Source organism: Amblyomma americanum, chromosome 1 (genome assembly GCF_052857255.1).
Source record: "Amblyomma americanum isolate KBUSLIRL-KWMA chromosome 1, ASM5285725v1, whole genome shotgun sequence".
Lineage (NCBI taxonomy): Eukaryota > Metazoa > Arthropoda > Arachnida > Ixodida > Ixodidae > Amblyomma > Amblyomma americanum.
Window position 1 is genome coordinate 175,083,873 of NC_135497.1, and position 12,298 is coordinate 175,096,170.

The 12,298-nt window shown below is 45.9% G+C and overlaps 1 pseudogene; it reads right to left on the bottom strand.

Annotated features, from left to right (window-relative positions):
- Positions 1–401: 401 nt before the first annotated feature.
- On the bottom strand, positions 402–1,545 carry LOC144114897 (uncharacterized; annotated as a pseudogene).
- Between the last annotated feature and the right edge of the window lie 10,753 nt (positions 1,546–12,298).

Consider the following 12,298-nt stretch of genomic DNA (forward strand, 5'->3'; position numbering starts at 1 on the left):
AACTTTTGACACTCTTTGGAAAGCCGTATTTAGTAGAATCCGGAATTCGCGTCCAGATTAGAGAAGACCTTAGCTTCCTGGAAGCTCCCCATGACTTGCTCCACCGTTGGCAGCTGATGGCGCTCCCGTCTTATGAAGTGGTTCAGTTGCATCAACTAAACGCCGATTCTTACTGCTCCAGACGGCTTCATTACGGGGACAATAGGCGCGCACCATTCTGTCCGCTCTTCAACCTTTTTTATCATTCCTTCTCGTTCTAGCCTGTCCAGGTCTTCCTTAACCCTTTCTTTCATGGGTATAGGAATCCGCCGGGGTGTAGACACCGCGTACGGGACTGCATTCGGCACAAGGAGTATCTTATGTTCCCCAGATATGCACCCTGTCCCTTGGAATAACTTAGGCTACCTGCTTACTATGACGTCAGCAGTCAGGAATTCATGTAGAAAGTGTACGATTCCTGGGGCTTTGATAGCTGGCAATCTCAACAAGGGCGTGTGCAAGTTGTGCATGGCGTAAATAGTTTGTTGCGAACGGTTTTCTTTCCAAGCTATTTCAGCATCAAATTTTCCGATTGTACGGATGCTTGCATTGCTCGGCCCGATCAGATCACCTGCTTGATGCAGGGAACTTGGAAGGAACGGAAACTTTTCACCTACGATAGTCACTTCTGCTCCAGTATCTACTTTCATGCCAACTTCGTGGTCGTTTATCAGTTCTTTGACGAAGTGCGCAGACGCTCTGTTCTGTGATTGCTCGACCGTGCCAAGAAATTTCTTATCAGGTTCGGCAATGCCGTCGAGATTCCCGTCTGCCTGCTTTTTCGAAGTGGCCCAACTTTCGGCAGAACCTGCACCTTTCTTGTAGCGCTGGGCAACTGCTTCTCAGATGATACTGACCGGCACAGAAGCTGCAGCTCTTGTGATGATAAGCATTCTTCTGTACGCGTGAAAATGCTGTCCTTGCCCCGGCTTTCCTCGACTTTACTGCGCCGATACAAGCCTCCGGGACCATACAGTCGTTGCCTTTTAGCTCTGCTTGCTGTTTCTCCACCGTTTCGCTCGTACGCGCTTTTGCCAAAGGCATGTTCAGTGTGAGGTTCGGATCCATTTGTAGTTCTTCCGATAGAGCCTCATCCCGTAGACCAACTACGAACCTGTCTCTAATTAGGCGGTCCTTCATGTCTCTGAACTCGCATCTGTCTGTTAGCCTGTTTTAGCTCGGTTGCGAACTGGTCTGCAGTTTCGCCCAGCTGCTGTCGGCGTTGATTAAAGCGAGCACTCTCATAGACTACATTCTTGGTGTGGACAAAGTAGCTCTGAAACTTCGACTTTACGAAGCTGAGGTCCTTCATTTCTTCATCTTTGACATTTAGTGCCCGAAGAATCTCCCGCGACTTTCTGTCCATTGCATAGAGAAGAGTTCTTAAACTTCGGCTGGCTTCTCGTGTAGTCCGGAGGCGAATCTGTATTCAAATTCGTCCCTCCAGGCGGGCCAGTCCGCGACGTTCTAGAAGTCGAAGGGCCTCGGAGGCTTGATTCCCACCATTCTGAAGTGCTGCTTGTCGCTTGCCACCGGGACGACTTGCTCTTGTTTCAGCAGCTTCTGGTCATCCTCTTGTTGGCGGTGCTGTTTGGTGCTACATCGGAGCCGGCTTTCATCCCATTTCTGACACCATGTCAGACGAGTCAGACAGACACTCATGGTGGTGACCAAGAAATGACCCCTTTTAATGTTCTGTCGTGCAATATATACAAAAAAAGTATGGTGGAGCTGCCATAAAAAAAACGTAAACCAATAAGCTCCTGCCTGTGCCCAGAACGGTCACACGACTTATGTGAGAACTGGGTGAGGGAAAGGAAGGCATAGCGCATATCTCAGCGTGTACCAGTGGGACAGCCGCGCGCACAGTGCTTATCACGATGACTGTTACATACGTGAACCACGCTTTTTATTCACAAAGTAATGAGTGTATAAAGCCAGAATCATTATGAACTACCCCTTTGCTATGGTCGTGTAGTGCAGGGTAGCAAGCCACAACCACACACATGAAAGTGCTGCAGAATGCGGAAGGATGAGACCGCACCATGGTCGTGCAAGGCATTCAAGATATTTATTGTAATTTTCTGGTGTCCGTCTTTCCCCAACTACATGAGGTTGCTAGTCAAAATCTGTGCATGCGACCAGGCAGAACCGACACAAGTATGCCCATGAACTGAAATTTTTGGTGAAGCCATCAACTGTATATCTTTCAAGGTTTTTGTGTATAATGAATCTCAGCATTACTGTGTTTGTTTATTCCACTGATCAGTGTTCCACATCTCTCCGCATGAACAAAGTCATTTATCAAAGGCTGCAGCACTGCAAGCCATCTAGACTTCTTTGCATCTTTCTGGTAACAAAGCATCATTCCTGTCACCTGCAATGCAAAGGCAAATTGCTCAGTGTCATATATACACCCCGGAGTTTGAATTACCGTTTTGCCAAGCCCAGCGGATCAGCTATTTCAAACTCATCCTGGTACGGGATTACCTGTACCCCATGTTCTGCCGTATGTCTGAAAGACGGACACAAGGCAAAGGCACTAAGAAAAACAATCATCAGACACATGACGTCCATTATCAGGTACCACAGCCATGAAAAACTGTATCACGCCTTCACTTGGCACATAATGGTACACAGAGGTTGTTTTCTTTTTATTCAAGTCTTGAGCTGCACAAGATGAAAATTTTCATTGTAGTATTTGCTGCAGCAGTGAGATGACCTGAGTGACATAGGTGCGGCAGTGTCCTACATATTCTGTAAGCAAGGACTGGATGCTACGAACCACAGAACCTGAAACAGTGTTACCGACCAATCTATCAAAACTATCTGCTGGCTCAGGTTGTGAAGATTCTGCTCCTCTTTCGTTATATACTGTACTGTTTTTGCACGTGCATGCTGTTGTGCTTCAATTTTGAGCAGAAAGAGTGGAAAGTTATCTGTGAGAAGCTTTCTATTTGAGTGGTTGCTGGTGCTTTGCTCCTGAGCCGATCTACTCTCGGTGCAAAGAATTGAAACATTGCTCTGAGCTACCTCGATTTCAGGTTCGGTCCCCAACTCTGTCTACATCCACCACACTGGAACAATGCTAGTTGTCTCCGGCCTCTTGGTGATACCTAGAAACATGTCCTGAATGAACCAGCAGCAGAGTTTAACGTGCCGACACATCCTGTAAAAGAGCACACAACAGCTCTTGTTGTATTGTCAAGATGGCTAGCAGTGTGTGACACAAATTTTCTACGGGACGACTTGAGTCTCCCACATGGCAGCACTGGACACACAAAACAGGTTTCGGCAAGTTTTGGTTTGTACGCGCGCTACCTGTGGTGTCTCAACAGATGGTTCCTGAAAGTTCTTTAGCTCTTCAGCGCCATGGACCATGAATCGATAGGACACAAAGCACCATTAAAAACACCGGCGTGGTAGGTGAAATGGTTAAAACGATTCTTATCATGCCGAAAATACGACACAAGGCAAAACCGAACAGTTAGAAGGGCGAGAATGCTGTTATCCACCGGTTCCGCCAATCCTGTTGGCACATTTGATGACGTGACTTTTTCAATCTTCTTCAGGAGCACTCTGTTGCACAAGCTCTGCCATAATCTCTTTTAATATTGGAATTACGTCGTCCTGCACTTCTGGAAGGTAAAAACAGTTGGCCTAAGTCTCTGCACACAATGCTATATAAAGTGTTGCAAAGCCTAGCGCCAACAACAACCTACAGCAATTTTGAAGACATAACCATGTTATGCCATTAACAGCCATTAACTCTAACAGTGGTGAACAGCAGAGTCCGGTAAATGCACGATTAAAACACCTACATGCCATTGACCAGTGGGAAAAAGGTTAACTGCACTTACAGCAACACACAGCACTAGGCCAGCACAGATCTAGAAATAGCCAGTGGGGGGGGGGGGCGTGGTAGGCGAAATGGTTAAAAAGATTCTTATGCCGTAAATACGACACAAGGCAAAACCGAACAGTTAGTTACTAATGTGAAAGACCAGTGCAAAAGACTGAACACACAGAATTGAACACAGGATGCCTAAGTCTACTTCTGTGCATTTCGTATTTCGTATTGCTGTTCCAAGATGCATTACCAACTTCGCCAGCTTTCTGCCCTTTGAAGCATATTAATAAAATGTTGGTCATAAGTACACATTGCTTCAAATCACTCCACAATCTCAGCACTCATTGAGTTCCAATCTGCCAGAGAACTAAAAAGTGTGACTATGCACATCATTCTAGCTATGAAATAGGAACCCAGTAAAATTATTCTAATTACTATTTCAAAGAAAAAAATGGAACACTTTCTTATTCATTCAAATTCAAAAATAGCTGGACAGGTAGCTCGTGCTCACCTGTGAAATCTTTTGACAGTCTCCTGGAAGTACTGTCTTTTAAGTCACACCAAAGGTATTTCGAGTCTGTGATATCCCAGAACCGTTTCTCTTAATCACCGCGATTAGATTGCTTTCCTGGTGTTACGAGAGCAATGGTGGCTTGTTCATGTGAGTAACTGGCACATGGAAGACTAAAGCTGCATCTTGGTGGCACTTCTGTAGTCAGTGGCTGGCTGATTTGGAGCACCTGGCGCACTGAAGACTAATGCTCCGTCTTGGTGGGTGGCACATCTGTAGTCAGTGGCTTGCTGATTTGGAGCACTTGACACACTCAAGGCTAAAGCTTCATTTTGGTGGCACACCTATAATCAGCAGCTGGATGATTTGGAGCACCTGGCAGACTGAAGACTAAAGCTGCCTCTTAGTGGCATACCTGTGGTCATTGGCTGGCTGATTTGGAACACCTGGCACACTGAAGGCTAAAGCTGCATATTGGTGACACACCTGTAGTCAGTGGCTGGCTTATTTGGAGCACCTGGCACACTGAAGACTAAAGCTGTGTCTTTGTCTGCAAAGTCTCCTAATGCATATATGAAAAGAAACACAGCAAGCAGATTTTTTAGCTCATCCATTATTTATTTGCTGCAGAAAAATGAAAAACCTAACAGTGGCAAGTCGTCCTTGCAGTGCTTGCACAAAAGAAATGAAAAAAGTAAATTACTGTCTGCACAACCGTCTGATCACTGCAGCAACTTATGTGCAGCGATGTTGCAGACAGCAGGGAGCGTGCATTGTGCAGCGAGTGAGTACATGCCACAAATTCTCTCGTTCCATTTTCCTCTCAAGATGAATTTAAAACGCCGTGTTGCGCGAACAAGCTAGCTGCTATGTATTTACCATTGGCGGCTGTAGCGGCCGCCTTCTGTCACTGCAGAGCCATGCGTAGTTGCTGCAATGTTTTCTTCTTTAAGTTCACCTCCGGCCTTTACGTTGCAGAAAAAAGTATCTGAACTATTGTTTGTAGTTGTTTAAGACCATTGGGTAAATAAAGCAGCTTTAATGTTCCCCCTTTTACAGTGGAATCCGATGTGCAACTCAACATGTGGGTAAATTTTTCTTATGTTGCGTTGGTCGCATTCCATTTCTCGAATATTTCTCTGCGGCAAGCGCAACGCAGTGACATCCTGGCGCTGCTCACAGGCGCAACCGAACCGACATCTGCTTCCGGCGTTTTGACCAATCGGGTGTGGCCGCTGCTGCAGATTTTGATGCTTTTGATTGACACAAACTTGAAATAGCGCTCCTGTTGTGAGCGGCTGGCTGGTTTGGAGCACCTGGCACATCTTCAGTGAATGGTTTTGTGAACAGCAAGCAGTAGGGAGGATCGAGGTACCTGCTAGTGGTTTTGCGAATGTCAGCAATATACAGTGCAGGCTGGCTGTGGTCTTTTGTAGGGTTGGCCTCTATACCCAATGCACTGGGTTTATTTGAAGATTGGAAGACTGCAGAGCTATGAGATACATTATTTGTCTAAGAAGCTCAAATTGTAGGGCAACACCTGCTGTGCAGTCATCAGTCTGGCAGGAACGCGGAGCTTTGCAGGATGGCTTTTCTGGATGGCAAGAAAATAGATAGGTTCTAAGTTGAGTATCAGCCGCGGTTTGAAACTAGGGTTCAGGGCAGTGAAACTGCTTTGAGTGGTCATGTTACTCTAATATTGAAGTACAAAGTGGCCGACATCAGAGCCAGCTTTCTTCAGTCAATAGAAGGTTTTGTTTTCGTTTTTGGCAGCACAGGCTGCTTCCTATCCGATTCACAGTTGGCTTTTGTGCTGAACTGACCGTTCATGAAATGATGGCTCTTTAGACATGAAAACAAGCGCAACGACACTGCAAGATACCTTGCACATAAAAACGAGATGCAGGGGTACATTTCCTACCTCCACATATGGGGACCTTGTAGATGGAATCACTGTATAATCGTTCTGAAATGATTCTTGAAATCAATCTTTTTGTTGTGTAGGTATTCTCATCTAGGCTCTGACACTTGTGTTTTTCACGGGCCTTGTGTACTCATGATCCTTATGCCTCTTGATCGCGGGGGCCCGGAAGGCCTGATCCGGTGAGGCAAGCCTCTGCCCCTGCGATCTAGGCATGCATTCGCAGTACGGCTAGGCACATTTAGAGCCTTGGGCGCGTCGGAGGAAGAGGAAGACGAAGACGTTGTTCGATCGCCTGTCGCCTCAGCTCTGTTTATTTAGCTAATTTTTCCTCATTTACCTAGATTTATTTGAATATTCGAGGACGGCAGTATCTTCAAAGCGGTACTGTCCCTACGGGAAGAGTACGGCTGCTCCGGCGCCGGCAAGCCTAAAGGGACCTTGCATTCAAAGGAGGCTGGCTCGGAAGAGGTGGCCATGGCTTCCCAGGCTGTGGAGTGACCAGAACATGCACTCGACCACCCGTCCAGCGAGACCTCATCGCTTAGTGGGGCTGAGTCAACGATCATGGATGGTGACGAGTCAGTGGCCGATATGGCTGACGTGGACAACGAGCGCTTCAAGTTGGTGAGTCATCGCAAGCAACGAACGGTAGGGATCCCGGTAGTGGTTGAGCCCACAGAAAAGGGGGTTCGCGATCAACGCTTATTGATAAAACACGGGTCAAAATCGGAACGGGTCGCACTCAACTGTATTCAAGCTTTTTTTTACTGGCTTTAGATGCATACATCTAGGCCGGACACATTGATCAGTTTTTGCCTGATGTTAAAAAAAAATGAGCTGCTGCGCATTTGAAAAGTATAGTATAGCGGCTACTAGCTCTCTGTCTTCTTGACCTGTTGTCACTCTGCGATGAGGCTGCCGAGGGGCATCCTGAAGCCTGCCGTCATTCCGGTATGCATTAATTATTCTATTCACTGTGTGAATTGCACGATTGGTTTCTGCTGCAATTTGTTTCTGCGAGTAGCCCCTCAGACTTAAATCAACAATTAACCGCCTTTCGTCCTCTGGCACTCTCAACATTTCGGTTTAGTGTGGCCCACAAGCAGAAAACATTGAAGTGACCAGACACATCTGATGCCAAAGCTTTAAGATATTTGTGGATCGTAGTGCTGCAGCAGTAGTATAAAGCTTTGAATATTACGTGGCTCGCATTTTCTCCTCAGTGTTTTTTATTTGTAGGTTTCAACTTCACCAGGCACGCAGAAGACTGCTGCGGTTGCTGCAACGCGATAACAGCGGCTGATAGGCTTCTCTGCAGTCTTTTGTTTAGTCAGAAACGTTTCTCCGATCAGCGTTCTGCGGACGCAGTGAAAACTTGAAGCCCACTTCACCGCAATACAAAGCCCACTGTAGCAGACGACGCGTGAAGCCTCGCCTGCGGCTCTCACTGCTCCTGCGCAATAGTTTCTACGGCGGCCGCCATAGGCGCCCTGCGGAGCGCCGGCAGCACGGAGCGACATTCTAAGAGTGGACGACCCTGTAAATTACATCTACTTGTTCCTTGTAGTTAAAAATGTTGCATATTTTATCTGCATATTAAATGGTAGCAATGGAACCAACAATAAGATACAATTAATATAATGATAAAGCAAGGCAGTGATACAATTTCGGCTTTGCTGGCTGTAAGCTGGCAGAATATGAAAACTGCTAACGAGGGTATGAGTACCACCACCTGTTGCAAAGCCTCTATGAAGCTTGCAGCAAAGCTGCTACAAAGCTGCAACACTGCACAGTGCATCTGACAGACCGCCAATGTCGTCTTTCATAGCAGAGTGACACACATCAATGAAATCGTGCAGAATTTGTGTTACCATATAGCACTTAAACGAAATGCAATGGGTGATAAATTTTCAGCAGCCATGTTTCAGCTCAGCTGCATGAAGTGGTATTTCAATAGTTTCCAGATGGCCCGACACACTGCATGTATACACCACATTACTGTTTCAATGCCTACGTGTTAGGCAGGTGCCACGTTGAATATGTCTTGCCCTGAAGCTAGGCAGCTACAAGGCAGACAATCAATCCATGAAGAAACTTCACCTTGCATCTGTGTTTTTTTTGTGTTTGAGTATTGTCAGTGCTGCAGTTTCATGAATAGCTTTGGTGCAGACATGGCAGGCCAAGAATTTTCACAGTATGAAACTTGTAGGTTCTCGTAATGCAAAATTACTGGTGTGCAACTCATTGATGCACTAAAGTATTTTTACCACCATGACACGGTCATGCAAAGCTATTCAGTATAGTACCACCGTCAGCACGCTTAACACGAACGCTCGAGTGCGCTTCCTGCGCTGATATTGCAGCCCCTCAGCGCTGCGCGCTGAGCACTAAACCATGCTGCTGTGTTTGCGGCGGTTGGAGCAAGCTCGTGCCCTGATTCCACCCTAGTATTGTCTCAGACCCAGCGGCCGACGCCCAGCGGCGCCAATGTCAGTGGAAGACGCGCGCTCGAGCGTTCGTGTTAAGCGTGCTGACGGCAGTATCTCCCCAAAAGGAAGCACTGATACGACCAGTGGGTAACATGAGTTACCTAAATTTCTGGAAAAAAGGAGGTTAACCAGAAGAACAATCGGTTTGCTACCATACCAAAAAAAGGGAAGCACTTATTAGGTGCTTTGGAAGAATAGTTTAAGAAAACAAACACAGCACCGGCAGTCAACAGATCATCTGCATTCTTGGACGTGCTTTGTGCAACGGTAACTTGTATCGAAAAGGAGCACATGTATCCACTCACTGCCTGCTGGCGACAGCACATGCACTCCACTCCAGCAGTGCCCTTATGCCTCTCATCAATAAACCAAGGGGCAATGCAGTGAGGGCATATATGCAAATTGGTTTCACCACTTCTCACATACCAGGTGGCACATGTTGAAAGATGCCACTTCGTGTATGCTCATGTAATCGCTACAAAATTCAGTCATATTTTATAAAAAAAAACGCATTAATCAACCAAACTTAGTGCCAAATTGCAACTAGGATATTTCAAGCTACTGAGTTTCTAGCACTCCGCCCAGACGGAACAACAATTTCTCTTGAATTATATCCAGTATTTCATAGCGCTGCATTCGTGTACATGTGAGCCTCGATTTTTTTGGAAGCAACGCAGGGGCTAAAATGACCCTTGAAGTTTTGATCATACAGGCACAAATACATACCATTACAAAATCTGCGATGGTACATTGCTACTTAGTTTTGTTATAACTATGACATCTGAAATGTTTCAGTTTGTTGCCAGAGGACTCAAGTGGCTGTTGCTTTATTCTGTCAACATAGTGGCTCACATTTTGTGTGTGTTCGGTGTTTCGCCCTGAAAAAAAAGTAACATAGCTACTGCTGCTACACTTCACTCTGCAGGCACCAGTGTGCAGTATCACAATAAGTACCAGTATTTGCTATATGTGGTTGTTTGAATAAGTAGAATATGTTTCCTATGATATTACAAGTAATTTGTGATTTGTAGGGTTCTATGTTCCAAAGCATCTGGTGATATGAGCGGCGCCATAGTGAAGGGTTCCTGTTGGGAAATGAGCAATCTATTTGGGCACAAATTATTTTTTTTGATACCTGGACGGAACTGCACCGCTAGTTGTTTTGTCTGGAGTACTCTAGTGACAGGCCTTAAGATAAGCTCCAAAGTTGCCGACACATGTACTGTCTTTACATGAATATAATGTGGGAGGGGTGGGGATAGTTTGCGACCTGACAGAAACGAAAAAAAAAGATTGCAGTTATAATGGAATCACAGTTTATTCAAGCCAATTATAATACAGCCTAGGCGTCGAGGGCCCGGAAAAAAAGTGGAAGCAGTACGCAAAACTACTGAAGCAACAGATACGGGTTGGTGTTATTTCAGAGACAACACTTCATACATGTGCATGACGTCGGCCACAGGAAAGTTTCCAAATGGCGAGCGACAACGGTCATCGTCACCGGCGTTCCATTGTTGCTATGCCCGTTTGTTCCTTCCTTTCCCTATTCTGCTGAACTCTTTCAGTGCCTTCGTTTTCTCAATGACTCTCAATCGTTTTCTTTCCACACCACCATCTATTTTACCAGTGCACATGCACCCTCTGACGAACCGAAGTTGGCTCCTCCCATCATCTGGCAGGTGTGATGGTGAAGCTTGCTTAACCTATCTCGAACAGTTAGGAAAAAAAATTTGTCATAATCATGCCTTGGTTCTGAATAAAGCGCTGAGTGCATTCTGAAATAGATTAAATAAGGGAAAAAACTCCCATTATAGTAGTGTATATGTGGTCCCTATGAGGTCTGTTCAGGTGGCTCAGTACTCTGCCTTCTTTTCATTAGTATGGCCATGAAAAAGAATCAGGACAAATTACGTCAGCCTCAATTAGAGGGGAGAAACAGCGCAATGAAACACGGACACACGAAGAACGGACACACACGAGCGCTGACTCTGTGTTTCTCCCCTAAATGCATTACCAACTAGTCCGGAACCTTGCTCTTCTCAATTAGAGGTCGATAACACGAGAATTTCAGCCCCGTGATTTCTCCGTCTCCAGGCAAGACTCTTAAGCAAGTAGTATATACAGGGGATCACCATGAGCTCCAGTTCTACAGTTGCACAGCTGTTCACCTGAATGTCTTTCTGGTTTATTAATTTAGGTCTTGGTTGCGCGCCATAAACACAGTCTGAACCCACTGCCGCAGCATCCTCTGGTGGTTCCACTCGTGTCTCCTCCCCAGTATGAATAGAGCCACTGCTCTTATCAGAAGCAGTAAAACTTTCCTTCTTGTGCATACTGCTGGCATGATTAGAGATGCACAGAGATGAGCAGCACCTACGGGGTGACCATCCCATAGGGGTGTGGCTGCCCCCCCCCCCCACCCAATCATCTAATGGCGGTGCCAAGTCTGCCTTGTACCTTTGTTCCGTCAGTGCATCGTTAAGGCCGTGCAGGTCTTCTGGCCATACTGGTGGCCGAGGGCCTGTGGTGTTCCGTTCCAGAACAGTTTACTTGCTGGGTCACTTTGAGGCAGTCTTTTCAGGTTTTTTTCGTAGTTAACAAAGGACAGATGTGTCGTATATTTTCTATGTTTTAGAGAGAATCAAAATTCCTTCGGAAGAGCGTTGTTACATTGACACCTCAGCAGCACAGGGGAAGTCGTGAGTAGGTGTGACTCATATGTCTCTGTCGTTAAAAATCCCCAAGGGGATGTTGCGTCTATCTTCAGTTCCTCTATGTACATTGGAAATGTGACTTCAAGCCACTCAGTGTGATCGTTGTTGGGGTTGTCATAGTGCCTGACATCAGGAAAGCGTTGTTGAACATGTTGCACTGTGTTACTGATGTCGTGCAAAATACACCACTGGTACATGTTTCTCATGAAGCTTATTGTAGGTCCTGCATAAGCAAAAGACGGAGGGAAGCTGTGGCCCGCTTGCTCCTTCAGAAATGAATGCTGAAGTAACAACAGAGGATAACACTTCCACTGCCCTTCTGACATTCAGCTTCTCTATGTTGTTTGGGTACACATGCTTCCTGCTAAGATTCCGCACTGGCTTGACAAGCCATGTTTTCTGCATTTCATAGAGTTTTTTTAGGTACATAGAGGATACCTCACCAGCCTTGCCGAGGTCTCGTGAAAGAAACTGTGGCTGAATATTCTTCATAATGTGGCAATACTCAAAACTTGGAAAAAGCAGCCTTTCGGGGTTGCAAGGGTGGTGAATTCTGTATGTCAAAAACGCACCACAAAGCTCGTTCATGGCACTCGCATTGAGTTTGATTGTCTGTGACAAGGCATGTTGTCCTGAACCCAATCTCAAATTTTTTCATGACATAAACAAGCAACGTCAACAGCTGGGACCCATTCAGACCTCTTGTAAAAAACTATGAAACTGAATTCTGTACGATATGCACCCGTTGATGACAAAGCAAAGCAAGGAGTT